Here is a 14120-nt window from a genome sequence, read left to right as displayed (position 1 = left end):
AACTTACAACGAAAAACTTTGTAGGCGTTTTGGCCGTTCATGTACACGACAACTGCGTTTTACGGGCCTCAAAGACACAAACATTTGAAAACGGGTTTCAAAGTGTACGTTTTTGAAAACAATACTGTTATCGTCTCCATGTAAACTACAAAAACGTGAATTTGTCAAAATGGTGTCGCCATGCGCATGTGTATCGCCTGTACACGAAAAACACAAAGTACCATTTTTAGTAGTCTACATCGTTGTTGTGTGAACGTACCCTAAATCTAAACAGAGAAACAGAACTGTGGCACTAATGTGAATCCCCATTGAGCATAATGATCATCTATTAATAAAAGAGTAATGAATATTATTAATATATAAATGTAAAGATTAATATTTAAATGAATATTGAACATAAATATTTTTGAGGTGAAAACCTTTTTTAGGGGTGAGTGGTGGGGGGTGGGTGGGTTTAGGTCTGTTGATCATGCAAAAATGTCAAAAGGAAATATGAGAATATGATGGTCTGTGACCTGAACAGTACTGTTAAGAGTTTAAGAACAGGCCAGACCAGACTAAACTAAACCAAACCCCAAAATTGTTCCCGCTCTGGTTATATCCACTCTGAGCGATGAGACCAGAAACAAAATAACATATCCTGAATGGCTTGTGTTGGATAGCAGATTCTATTGGGAAGTTTTGTTTTGTTCTATTTGTAAAGTATAATAGGATTGTTTTGAGGCTATTAAATGTGTGCGTAAACGGTGTGTAGTTTGTTGAATAGAGTGGTTAATAAAGGTCCCGTAACCCAGCACAAACACACACCCCTTTACTCATTCCCCTGGGTTTTGTACTAACGGTCCTGCTGTCATGTGTGCACAGAAGTGTATATGTTTGAATCAGTCCAAACGCTCCAATAACAGGGATGATCACAAGCATTACACACACACACACTGGGTTTTCTATGTTTTATGGGGATGTTCCATAGACATAATGGTTTTTATACTGTACAAACGCTACCCATCACAGAAATCTTTCTGCATTTTGAATTTTTCAAAAAACATAATTTACTGTGATTTATAAGCTGTTTTTCTCATGGCAACCAGAACAAATGTCCCCACAAGGTCAAAGACTTCAAACATAAATGACATACAACTACACAAACATAATGTGATAGATACCGTACCATGAAACGCCATTTAAATATTTTCAATTTATATACAGAGTATATATTTTAAGGTGTCCTTGTTAAAGTGTAATTATACATTTAAGTACAGAGTGATATTATTTCACTACACGTACTTACTATAGGGTTAGATGCAAGTACTGTAATTATGCCTAATTTATAGTTATTACTATATTAAATACATGTAACGTGTAACAAGGACACTGTAAAATGAAGTGTTACCCTATTTATATTTATTTTATTTAATCGTTTATCATGTTACAGAAAACACCAGACACATCTTTGGACTGTAAAGCTGAAATAAAGAGAAAAAGAATGAGTATACGGCAGAAATAAAAACAACGAGAGAGAACACACACAGGGCATTATGGGATAGGATTCCTTTCGGTCGGTGTGGTGGGCTGGAAGTCGGCCGGTTTTACGTAACCTGTTGAATGCTTATTGATCGCTTTGTGGCGTTTAAAGAATGGCCTCAACAATGGCATCTTCCTCTGTGGAAGAAAAGAAAGTGCTCCTTTCTTTCTCCAGACATTTGTAAGCCGTGCATGATGCCCCGGCCACATGAATGTGCCATTGTTGAGCCGAAGGGAGCAGCTTACAAGAAACCGAACAATACCTCACACCGTTTACAATGTGCAGACAGGGGACAGGAGGTTTAAGAGCAGTCGTCTCGCCGAGGACTGCTGACCCAAATGAGAGGAGGGATGTATGATCGCTTGTTTGTGGACGTATTGATTAAGGGACAGAGCTAAAAGGAGGACAAGAGGAAGTGGAAATGAAACACAGCTTTATTTTATTGTTATGTGAGTTACAGTTGCAGTAACATCAAACACTGACATTGTTAGGAGTCCGTTTAAACTCGTCTTCCCTCCCTTCTGTCTCCTCTTCGCTGGCTCTCCAATCTCCTACACTTTCATTAAACCTCGGTTGTTTCCTGCACCTTTTCTCTCGCTCTCTCTCTCTCTTCTTTAATGGATAGTTTACAAATAAACTCGCAATTCTGACTTTTTTCCTCAGAATTGCGAGTTTATATCTCACAATTCTGACTTTATAACACACACTTGCGACTTTATATCACAAGATGTAAACTCGCAACTGTGAGAAAAAAGTCTGAATTGTGAGATAAAAAGTCGCAATTACCTTTTTTTATTTTTATTCTGTGGCGGAAACAAGCTTTCATATGGTTCCCTTTGACTTATATAGTAAGGACAAAATTGCACAAAATTTCCAATCGTGTGGATTCCCGTTGAAACGACTGGTTTCACCTGCACACACAAGGAATTTATTTATGCAAATAAAATTAAAAACTAAAAAAAATATATATATAAACTTTTTTTTTATAAAGATAAGAATGAATGACTAAAAGACTGAATTTTTATTTGTAAGTATTTTCATTTTTAACAATTTTTTAAAGTTTTTATTTTATTTTTGATAAAAAATGTGTTTACTACTAAGTTTTTATTTATTATTTAAAAAATTTAGAAAACTAAAACAGTGGCGAAAACTGTAAGTTCTTCCATTGCAACAAAATGGGGTATAATTGGGGATATAATAATAATAAGCTGATCTTTTCCATACAACTAAACTGCACAGTGGCGCTCAAGTTAACGACTTTTAAACACAGGTACATGACTCCAGCCTCTCGGTGGGACCTGAACACTCTTGTCTGAATGTGAGGCCTGCGGGATACGTGATTGATGGCAGTAATGAGACTCCCGTTCACGTGCTTATTGGTATAAATAACATCCCCAAATCAGACAGAGAGGCACCATGAAAGAGATGCGCCTCTGATAGCCGTAACTCCATCACCCTGCAGTGATAGCAACATCTCTGGACCTACACAACATCATTTACACACTACCTGCTCTCAGACTCCATACCACATGGAAATTGCCGAAATTGGATCGTGTCTTCAGCTTTTAAAAGAGATTAGATTTTACAGTTGGACGTTTTCTGCCTCCCAACCTTCCAGTTTCTCTCTCTTTCTCCCTCTCTCGCTTTGGAGCAGTTTGTTGTGAAATAGTGGGACCCCAGTCTCCTGTCCTAGGGCTCATCCGTTAGCTCAGTTTAATGTAGTTATGAAGGGGGGGTTGAGCTTCCTGTCTTGGCCGAACAGACCTGGTTAAATGAGGTTTTTGGTTGCCTGGGGGAGCAAAGTGTAATGGACCTTATTAACTCTCTCTTCTCTCTCTGTATATATGTGCGTGTGAGCGCGGAGGAAGAGATATGGAGGTTAAGGGTACAGCCCAGGAGAGTGACGGTGTATTTGCTGTGAAAGAGCGCCGTGTGGTGCGCCACAATACTGTTATTTATATTACCAGCATGTTATATTGCAGTTTTGACAATTGCAGTAGAACATTACTAAGAAGATATATTGCGATATTTAACAGAAGTGTCTATTTACATAGCCCGCCTTGTTGGCAGAGGCTACTGACCCGTACTCCGCCCACTGGTGTCTGGTTGGGCCAGACGAACTTACTGAAGACTCTATATTGTCAACAGTAGCAATAGTGTAGGGGTAAGGTGTGTGGCAGAAAGCTTTGACGCAAATCAGATACTTTTATCCAGAGAAACACCTGAGCTTAAGGCCGTGTCGTTACCCTCATCATGGCATTTAAAAAACGCGGCGCTTACGGTGGCCGAGAGAGCTCAACGCGCTGCAACTGAAGAAAACGCATGCAAATAGAAGAAAACACATGCAAATAGAAAACAACGTGTGCAAATAGAAAAAAACACATGCAAATAAAATAAAACGCATGCAAATAGAAAAAAACGCGTGCAAATAAAAAAACACCTGCAAATTAAGAAAACATCTTCATCAGTTTCACAACACACGTGTGCTCCAAATACTCACAACACCACCAAATACATAAACGCGCTGGAAATAACACAGAACATAACGGAAATGTTTCCAGGGGAACCAAATAAGTGACGAACCCAGCTGGGACGTGCCGGCATTGATATCCATAAATCTATGCGTGCTGGTGCTTACAGCTTAAAATGATACTTTATTTATTTGTTTGTGCAAAACATACAGAGATTACATTTTTTATGACATACAACTTGTATACAATGTACAAAATGTATTAACAATATGTTCAATGTCATCAGAATACAAATGAGAAAAGAACAATGAGCTGGAAACTAAAATAAATAAATAAAAAAGATAAAGAAGAAAAACATGTAGGAAAGATATTTATCTATACACCAGTTACACTGTACAAATTGTTTCATGTTATTGCATTTTCATAAAGAAAAGTTTCGTAAGAAATGTTAGGTAATGTAGGGTCCAAAATTTTAAAGTTGAGACACAGATATATAACGCATATTTTAAAAGCTTTTTTTGTAAAATAAAAATAAAAATGTATTTGCATCCGTTATGTTAACAGCATCATATTTCTGTCGTAAGACCAGCTGATGGACACCTTGCTGCGTTGTCATGGGAACATCCCACATTGTCTTTAGTTGCTCCCTTCATCAAGTGCGCTCCACACGGCTGCCTAACAGCACACTAGAGCCTTGCTCACTCCAAAAGGGCTCTAATATCTGCCCTTCGAAGGGAGTATGGCATAGGGAAGCTCACGAGCAATAAGCACGTCTCAGCCAGGTTCGTCACTTATTTGGTTCCCCTGGAAACATTTCCGTTGTGGTCTGTGTTATTTGCAGCGGGTTTTCTGTATTTGGTTGTGTTGTGAACTTTTGCAGCGCGTTTCCTTATTTGGAGCACACGCGTTTTTTTTTTGAAACTGATGAAGATGTTTTTTTTTATTTGCTGGTGTTTTTTTCTATTTGCACGCGTGTTTTTCTATTTGCATGTGTTTTTTTCTATTTGCACACGTTTTATGATGTTTCCTAACAAAGTTCGGGAGGAGCATGTTCAGATAATTAAACACATGTGGAGCACATTCAGGTAATCAAGCCTAATTAGACACGAGTGGAGCACACTCCCAATCAATGAGGTAAGAGGTATATATTCAGCAAACTTAACTCAGTTCTTTGACAGTCTAACAGCATCCCTCCACCACCCCATCTCCTCACTTCTTCTCCTAAATACTCTTACAACAAGGGGGAGCACTCTGGGTTCGGGCAAAAATTTCCGAGCTCGGAGCCCTCCCCCTGGACAGCACGCCAAATACGCATAATCTTTACTCTGTTTAATTGATGTAAATGTGAACTCGTGAATCTCTATTTGCATGTGTTTGCTTCAGTTGCAGCGCGTTGAGCTGTCTCGGCCACCGTACGGCGCTCCCATTGAAAACAATTGGAAAAATACGCCAGCCGGGTGAAAAAAACACTTTGGTGGACACATGGCCAACGCGAATTTAATTATTTGCGCGAGTAGATTACATACAAAGTCAATGCAAAGACACGAATAGAGCATCATTCGCGCCGGGCGTCGCGAATGACGCGAAATTGGGCGATGCGTTTGCGGCGAACGTCTTGCGCGCAACGCAAGTTGAAATATTTGAACTCGAGCGGAAGATTCGCATGACGCTTTGTTGCGCCAGCCAATCAACGAAGAGCTAATTGATACGTCCGATCTATCACTGTTGTCGGAAATGGAGGAGATGCTAATTGTTGCCGTCTATGGGTACCTTGAAATTTACAATACTACTACGTCGTATGCTTACAAAGACCGGGCAAAAAAGGAAATAGCTTGGAGAAAAATAAGCGAGGAAGTTGGACTACCCGAGTGATGAAAATATACACCGATGGTGCTGTGAACCCAGACACGTGTGTCGGCGTTTGGCTTTCCTCCGTATTTGGGACTTCCACAACAAGTACAGAGCAGCAATATCTTTTATTTCAGACATGACGGAAACGTATGCCAGAAAGAAATTGTGTTGTTGTTTTTTTATTCACGAGTGACGTGGACGCGCGAATGGGTTCAAAATGTCCAAGCGTCTAACTAGACACGTATTTGACGCTCTATTCGCGTTCGGTGTGAACACACCATAAGAGCCTTATTCAGGGGCACAATAGTTGCTTCATGACCCATTGCTCAGTTCAGACCTATACTTTTTTAGTAACAAAATCAGGAGAAATTCAGATTTGTATTGGCTTCTATGGTTGTGTGGCCTAGTGGCCATGGCTATACGAATCTGAATTTCTCCTCTCAAGTTCGTTTTAGGTAAACGTGATAAACATGTTAACCTAATTTTTAAACTTGTTTTAATGACCCTACATCCCAGCAAGCAATTTTGCGTTTAAAAGACGTCTAATAGCATTCCGAACACAGCCGTGACATCCAGGCTAAAATTGTATAGACGTCTAACCATCGCCCAAGAATAGACAAGTCATCTAAAACATGAACATGTCAAAGAAATGAAACCAAACACCTTGTAATCAATGTTTACTTTGCTTACATGATGGAATATCATACATCTCGCAGGTTATTTTGGCAAAAACGACATGTAACCAAATTCAAGGTTATTTTGGCTAGAAGAGGGTTACTCATAGCAGGACGGTGAAATGACAGCTATTGCTTGCTGGGATACAGACATTTTAGTGACCCATGCTAAGCAAAGAGCCTGCCGGACACACATAAAAGCACAAACACACACGCGTACACACGGTGCCTGCCTACCGCACCCTTTCCCATGGGTGTGTGTTGAATGGGTGGGGTGTTTGGCTCAAGGGGAATGAGGTAACCCAAGTTACAGGTCATCCTGTGTGGTGTGTGGGTTTAGCTATACTTTTGTCCCCGGAAGTGAAGCTCAATCTAACAAAACATCCCACTGGAGTCACCCTCAACTGGAAAATCAAATCATAAATAAATGTACTCATTGGAAAAAAACATGCCTCTAGCTACATTTTTGCAAAACCCCCAAAAAAAGTACATGTAAATACAATTCACGGCAGTTTCCAGTTGAAATGATCGCTAGAGCAGTGGTTCCCAAACTGTGGTCCGCGGAAAGGCAAAATAAAATACAAAATAATATTTTTTTACCTTCATTTTACCAGGAAATTCCCATAAAAAAAGTAAAAAGAATATGTAGGCCTATATTGATATAAAATTTAAATTAAATTGTCAAGTTATTGTGTGATTACTAAAATAGGCTGGTGGCCTATTTCGGTGGATAGCAACAGGTTCTCTGAAGAGAAAAGAGGCAGAGGCAAATATTTTGACATTATATTAAATATTTGTCTGATTATAATTTCACCAACAATAATTCTGGATTGCCTCCACCAAACAAGTAAATAAGAAATAAGCAAATCAGAACACTGCTCGCCAAAACAGCAGTATGCGCGCAAGTGTGAACCATAGTGTTTCTTGCTGTATCTTTTACTGGGGTCTCCAACACGTCGCTCGCGAGCTACCAGTAGCTCGTGGCCTGATTGGAGGTAGCTCGTCAAGGGCTACATATCGTGTCGTTTGCGCTCTCAAGTTCGTTATTTCATGTAGGCGCACGGCAAGCGCGCTCATAATTGAAGCGTCGACGCGCTCATTTTTTTCCAGGCGCAGCGAGATGAAAACACCTCAACTTTTCATAATGCCGCAAACGCACCGCCGTTCATGTGACAAGAACAAACCAATCAGCTTCATCCTTTCCGTAAACATTGAAAGCTCAGTCAACATGAACAATGGGGGTGCACCGGCTGCACACAAACACTACGGGTGTTTTTCTCTTCTCCGTAAATAAATCTTGTAGCAGAGCTACAGCAAGCGTTTTTCGATGGTGTAAATCTATTAGCTACTAAAACTTCTTTGTCGTTGTGGAGATCGCAGTGCATGGTTGCATAGCAACGACAGACAGCACGGGAAATCGGAAAGAATTTTATTTTTAATAATAAAAGATTGCTAATGTGCATCAATGTAAATGGCAAGTAATTTATCTTTTTTTGACTCATTCTTTTTATAAAAATGATTTAAAGGCTGAAATGTGAGGTTTATCTTTTTATAAAACCTTTTTTGTGAAAGATTATTTAAAGGCTGAAATATGTGAGGTTTATCTTTTCATAAAACCTTTTTTGACAAAACTTTATTTGAATTTCATTTTACTATATGTGCCTATAGGGGTGGCGGCAATGTAAGTATCTGGATATTTGCCGCGGGGCGAGGGCTTCGATTACTTCTCTCTTTTTTGACCATACATGTTTGCATCCCTGAAATGAACCCGATTATGCCCTCGGGCGCTTGAGTAAATAAATAAATTAAATATGTGGCAGCCGTTGTGTGCAGTAAACGTTCTTTTAACAAGCTGTTGTACTGATGTGATGACCAGTTATAGTTTTAGTGCTAGTAAGCCTATTTAGAGGTGTGGATTAATTCAGGTAGGACTGTGTGTAGACATATTTTATTATGTGTATTATGAGGTGGTCCGCGAAAATTCTTGATTACAAATAGTGGTCCACACACACAAAAAGTTTGAAAACCCCTGCGCTAGAGGCAGTAAAACATCAACAACTTTGATTCCTGTTCGCACAAATTATGATTACAGGCAGATCATTTACATATTTTCAAGTAGTTTCTTTGCACAATACTTATGTCCTCAAAACATTTGACCATGGTGCATGATTTGTAAACTAATAGATTTCAATGTTTGGATCACATAATCAGCTCCATATGTATGTCTTTTCTGGCGTAGTAAACTTGCTCGATAGCTCATCTGGTACAACACTGCGCTCAGGTAGGGTTTTACCGCTCAGGTAATACTAGTCACAATAAAAGAGCTCACGCTTGTTTTTGTTGTCACTAATGGTTAGGTTTAGTGTTAGCTTAACCTTTTAGCGCCACTCACTGGATATTTCATTTCAGAACTACTGCAATACATTCGACAAACGACATAAAAATCGTTGCTGTCTGTTTTGGATCAAATTAATGTGCTTTTAGTGCCATTACTAGACATTTGATTTTGAACGCGACACATATTAGGGCACTGTAATATCAGGTAGCGCTTTAGATTACAGCCCGGAAAGTACTGTGTAATTAAGAGGAATTTACAGAGTAACTTTCGGTAATTATAGTGTACCTATAAAGTACTTGCATGTAAGTATAAGGGAACAATATGTAAAGTTTGGAGAATAAAGGGGTAACAACCAAGAGAATTAAAATAATATTTATACTGTAAGTATGATAGAACTAGGGAACTTATTCTACTATTATGATACAACAATCTTACATTTGGGTGCAATTTAGTGAGAACGTACCTTTTTGTAATAATTGTGCACCAATACATGTATAGGCTTTTTTTAAATTACAGGGTATATATCTATGCATTTATACTTTTTTTTTTTTTTTTTTTGATAGCAAAAGTGCAGATGTTTAAGTTTGGGCTAACATGTTTCAAGGCAAGAAAAGCTAAGACTATTGCAATTTTGGGAAATGTGGTTACAGGGTAAGTGGTGCTTGTATAATAAATAAAGGTTTCCGAGTCAGTGATATAAGATTGTGTGTATGCATATTTATTGTTACCCTGTAACTACATGGAACAAGAGGGTGACAAGCACCACTACATGAAACAGTAGTATCTTTCCCCAATATTTAAGCAAAAGTTGCAATAGTTTTCGTTTTCAATGCACTTTTGTTAAAAAGATTACATTTTAAAAATTACAGGGTACATATCTATGCATTTATAAAGCCTATACAGTATGTACTGGTTCACCATTATTTCAAAAAGGTATGCAGTGTATGTTCTTGCTAAATTGCTCCCAAATGTAAGATTGTTATATCATAATAGTAGAATAAGTTCCCCTTAGTTCTATCATTCTTACAGTATAAATCATTTTTTAATTCTCCTGGTTGTTACCCCTTTATTCCCCAAACTTGAAATATTGTTCCCTTATACTTATATTGTAAGTACGTTATAGGTACACTATAATTACCGAAGGTTACGATGTAAAATTGCTTTAATTACGCAGTACTTTCCGGGCTGTAATCTAAAGCGTTACCTAATATGATTTTGCAGAAAGGTTGCCACAGGCACGTTTTTCCAATGAGCCAAGGTTGGTAAATAATGTTGTTTTTTGGTTCTAAAAATCCATAAAGTTTTCTTTTTAGCTTGATAAAAAAAAGCAGTAGAAGTCTACATAAAGCTTTGTAAATGGGAATGTTTATGTGTATGTGTTGTTTTTAACCTCTTTGTCCATCAGTTGCACTTTCCTTCTCCATCTCTCTCTCTCTCTCTGGGGACACGGTTGTCGACCGCCTACCATTCTCTTGCACACCCCGGCTGTCCTGTAACCATGGTAACTGCCCAGATGTTGGACTCTGATTAGCCGAGACTGCCAAATAAAATCAGGGTGTTGATAAAGATCAGGAGGCTGGGTGAGGGGGGGGTGATGGGTAGTTATAAAGGGACAGTGTGGCATATACACACACATATAGACACATACAAACATGCACACATGTAAACACATAAATGACTGAAGAGGATAAAAACAACCATCACACAACAGGTTTTACACAGTGCATTATGGGAAGACTCTCTCCCAGCAAACAAGTGCCTGACCAACTAAATTCATGGTATAGCTCTAAATAAACACGTGTGGATATCTATATCTATAACATTTACTAAAAAAAAAAGATCTCCACAAACAAGTAAACAAACTAAAATTTATTTTCATTTTCCTCACAATGATGTGGCACAGCACGGATTACAAAAATAGCTGAGGTCTTTCATTCGCTTCCAAAGAAAACACTTCATTACTCCACCTGGCATCGTGATGATGTGGTGTTAGCGGTGGACTGCTGGGAATAAAGGTGCTCATTGTCCCAGGATCTCTCCAAGGTCGCCGAGGATGACAAATACACACATGTAGAGTCTCTCACTCACTCACACAAAAGCTGCCATGATGGAGCGAGCTTACCTTTCTTCATGTCCAAAGTGCAGTCCTTCCATGCTGACTGATGTTCTTTTGTCAGTGAGAGTTGTTAAGTCCTAATTGCATAGCAGAGCAGGACCCAGAACAGATGTTTTAGCCCAAAAGACAACTAAATAGCTGTGTTTTTGGATGTGTTAACTGTCCACAGCTTCTGAAATATGTGGCTGTTGAGCAGAAACCTTGTATGTCCAAAACCGTTAATTTTCTGAAAATGAAAAAACAAAACAAACAAAAAACAATTTTTTTAAAAATAATTGAACACTGTGTCATCAAAGTATATGGCCAGACAGTTGTTATGTCATTATATTATTACATTTTACTAAAACCAAATGGATTTCAGACTGCGACGAATAGTAAGGCCTAGTGTCTAAAGCCCTGTTTACACCTGGTATTAAGATGCGTTTCGGTCGATCGGATCACAAGTGGACGAGGGAGACTCATATTCGTTCACACCTGGTGCTTTACTCAGTCTCTTTTGTCCACTTTCAACCACTTCTGTCCTGATCCGGATAAATGTATGTTTTCCCCCCCCCCGATTTTTCGATCTAATGGACAAATTAAGCTCAACTAATTTGAATGAGACGACAGAAAAACACACAGAGAGTAGCAGCTTTCGTTTCTGCTCTGACAGCCGCAAGATCACGCCGAACGCTGTGAGTGTGTGTGTGTGTGTGTGTGTTAGAATCAGGAATGGTGAGAAAACATTGTCTGGCTAGTGCGCTTCTCATAACGTTCACACATTAGTTCAGTAGACAGAGAGTCGGCGGTCTTACTCTTTTGTGGCTGTTTGAACATATTCGCCCACATGAACGTTTACACTACAAAAGCAATCCGGTCAAACGAGTTTTCGACTACCTCTGGTAGTGGTCGAAAGTGAACAAGCTATAAACCTTAAAACCTTAACCTTTAAAACTTCTAAGGCCATTAGATTTTTCCTCAATGTAAGTAAATGTTGTACATTGTGTACAAACCAACCATAATGTATCTTATGAGTTACCCATCTGTTTAACTTGTACAAATTATTACAAGTTCAACATGAGACTGGGTTGTTGCCTGGTCATCAACATCGTCACTTAAATTACTTATAATTTAATTTGGAAAATGTTAAACTAGTCTTTTTGACAACTGGCTAATTTTTACTTGACAACCATGCAGTCGTATTTTCATTTGAGGATTGTATGCTCTCACTTACAACGTCGACCATTATCTCAACTTAATGACTTTTGAATGCTCAGGAATGTACCCGACTCAAATTACTTTTTCACATATACATTTCACACTTACATTTTAGTTTTCACTTGCGACAAAGATCATATTTTCAGCAATACTTTTTGAGAATTTCACTTAGAAAAAATCTGACCAAAATATAAATCTCTATATCAATATTTGAACTTATTGACATGCGCCCTAGACACTGCTAGACAACAAAAAAAAAAATATATATATATATATATATATATATATATATATATATATATATATATATATATATATATATATATATATATATATATATATATATATATATATATATATATAATAGCTTGCTTCAGTAGATCTAGAAAATTGTATCTAAAATCGTATCATCATTACATTTTTCCCTAAAGCCTGACAATGGTAAAGCACTGTCACATAGTAACAGAATGATTTCCTGTTAAGTTGTTTTAAAATGATGTGTATCGTGAAGAGTGCTATACAAATACATTTCACTTGACTTGATATATCAGGTATATCTGTCAGATGGCAGGGACATTTTAAGCGTGCTGTTTCAAATGATGGGATTACACATAATTTTTGTTGGGAAAAAAAGCCAAAAGCCCAAATAAAAAAAGCAGACGACACTAGTTCAAATCAGTCAGGGCATTCCTTTGTCCCTTTTATTTCCTTTCTGCCACACACACACACACACACACACACACACACACACACACACACACACACACACACACACACACACACACACACACACACACACACACACATTTTTTCAAATATATCCGAAAGTGTAAAAAAGTGATAGAAGTTTAAGTTTACCAGCAAATGTACTGCACACTAATTTATACAAATATATTTTATGTCTAACCAATATGTCTAACCATGTTATGTTTTTTAAAGATGAGGTTCAATTTTTTTTTAGATGACCTAAAGGTTTTAAAGTACCGTTTCCATTATAACGGAATTGTGTGTGTTCACGTGTTCAAATGATACCTAAATTATGATGATTATTAAAATATGTGATAGGTGGAAAAGGCAAAAAACAAGTGTCTGCTAACTCCTGCTACTCACTGGGACACTGGCAGTTAGCAAACTATAAAAAGTGATGTATGTTAAAAATAGGAGTATTATGTAGAAAAAAAGAAGTTTTGTTTTGTAAAATTTGAAAATCCCTTTAATGCCTCCAGCAGCTTTTCAGATTATTATGGGGGAGAATTTGACATTTGTTCAATTACTGTAAGGTCCTGTGGGAAAAACTGTAATAAAATTAAAAATGACGTGCTCGTGATTTCTGTTTTTACTCCGTTACACCATCGGTGTGTGGAGGTCACAGAGGTGGCGCTACCTGATATGTGTATGTGCCTTTAATCAGACTGAGAGGAAGTGATCAGGCACTTCCGTCCATGGACCGAAATCACATTAAAACATTAAAACATCTCTAACCTAAAGTACTGATAATGGAACTAAATAGGTAAAGGCCGTACAACTTCCCTTCTCTCCCAGTGAAAGAGGAAAGAGGGAGGAGAGGGAAAGAGAGAGATAAAGGGAGAGAGAGAGAGAGAGAGAGAGAGAGAGAGAGAGAGAGAGAGAGAGAGAGAGAGAGAGAGAGAGAGAGAGAGAGAGAGAGAGAGAGAGAGAGAGAGAGAGAGAGAGGCTGGAGGCAACACTGTAAGCCTCGCCTCTCCATTTTCTAATAAACTCCAGCAATCAGATCATTTGTGCTTTAAATGGGCAACTTGATGGCAGCAGTCTGCATTAGCCACTGGTGCTCTCACAATCTGATTAGACACAGACAGTGACAGTTTCCAGCCAAAGCAGTAGGTAACACAATGACAAACACGCACACACACACGGACACAAATGCACTGACAAACAAGGCCCTTGAGGCTCCCTCTCGCTGTCGTTCTCTCCT

The 14120-nt window shown here is 38.3% G+C and overlaps 1 long non-coding RNA gene across 1 annotated transcript in view; it reads right to left on the bottom strand.

Moving 5' to 3' along the window:
- The window catches only part of LOC130071799 (uncharacterized), an 85259-nt gene that overhangs the window by 59291 nt on the left and 11848 nt on the right, over positions 1 to 14120 (bottom strand). The window contains exon 2 of the long non-coding RNA XR_008804044.1: positions 10247 to 10393. This is a non-coding gene — a long non-coding RNA (uncharacterized LOC130071799). The remainder of the gene's footprint in view (positions 1 to 10246; positions 10394 to 14120) is intronic.

This window comes from Rhinichthys klamathensis, unplaced genomic scaffold (assembly GCF_029890125.1).
Source record: "Rhinichthys klamathensis goyatoka isolate OS25496 unplaced genomic scaffold, OSU_Roscu_1.1 h1tg000461l_1, whole genome shotgun sequence".
In the NCBI taxonomy this organism is placed as follows: domain Eukaryota; kingdom Metazoa; phylum Chordata; class Actinopteri; order Cypriniformes; family Leuciscidae; genus Rhinichthys; species Rhinichthys klamathensis.
The sequence above is the reverse complement of the archived record's forward strand: the minus strand, read 5'-3'. Positions and strand labels throughout refer to the sequence as shown.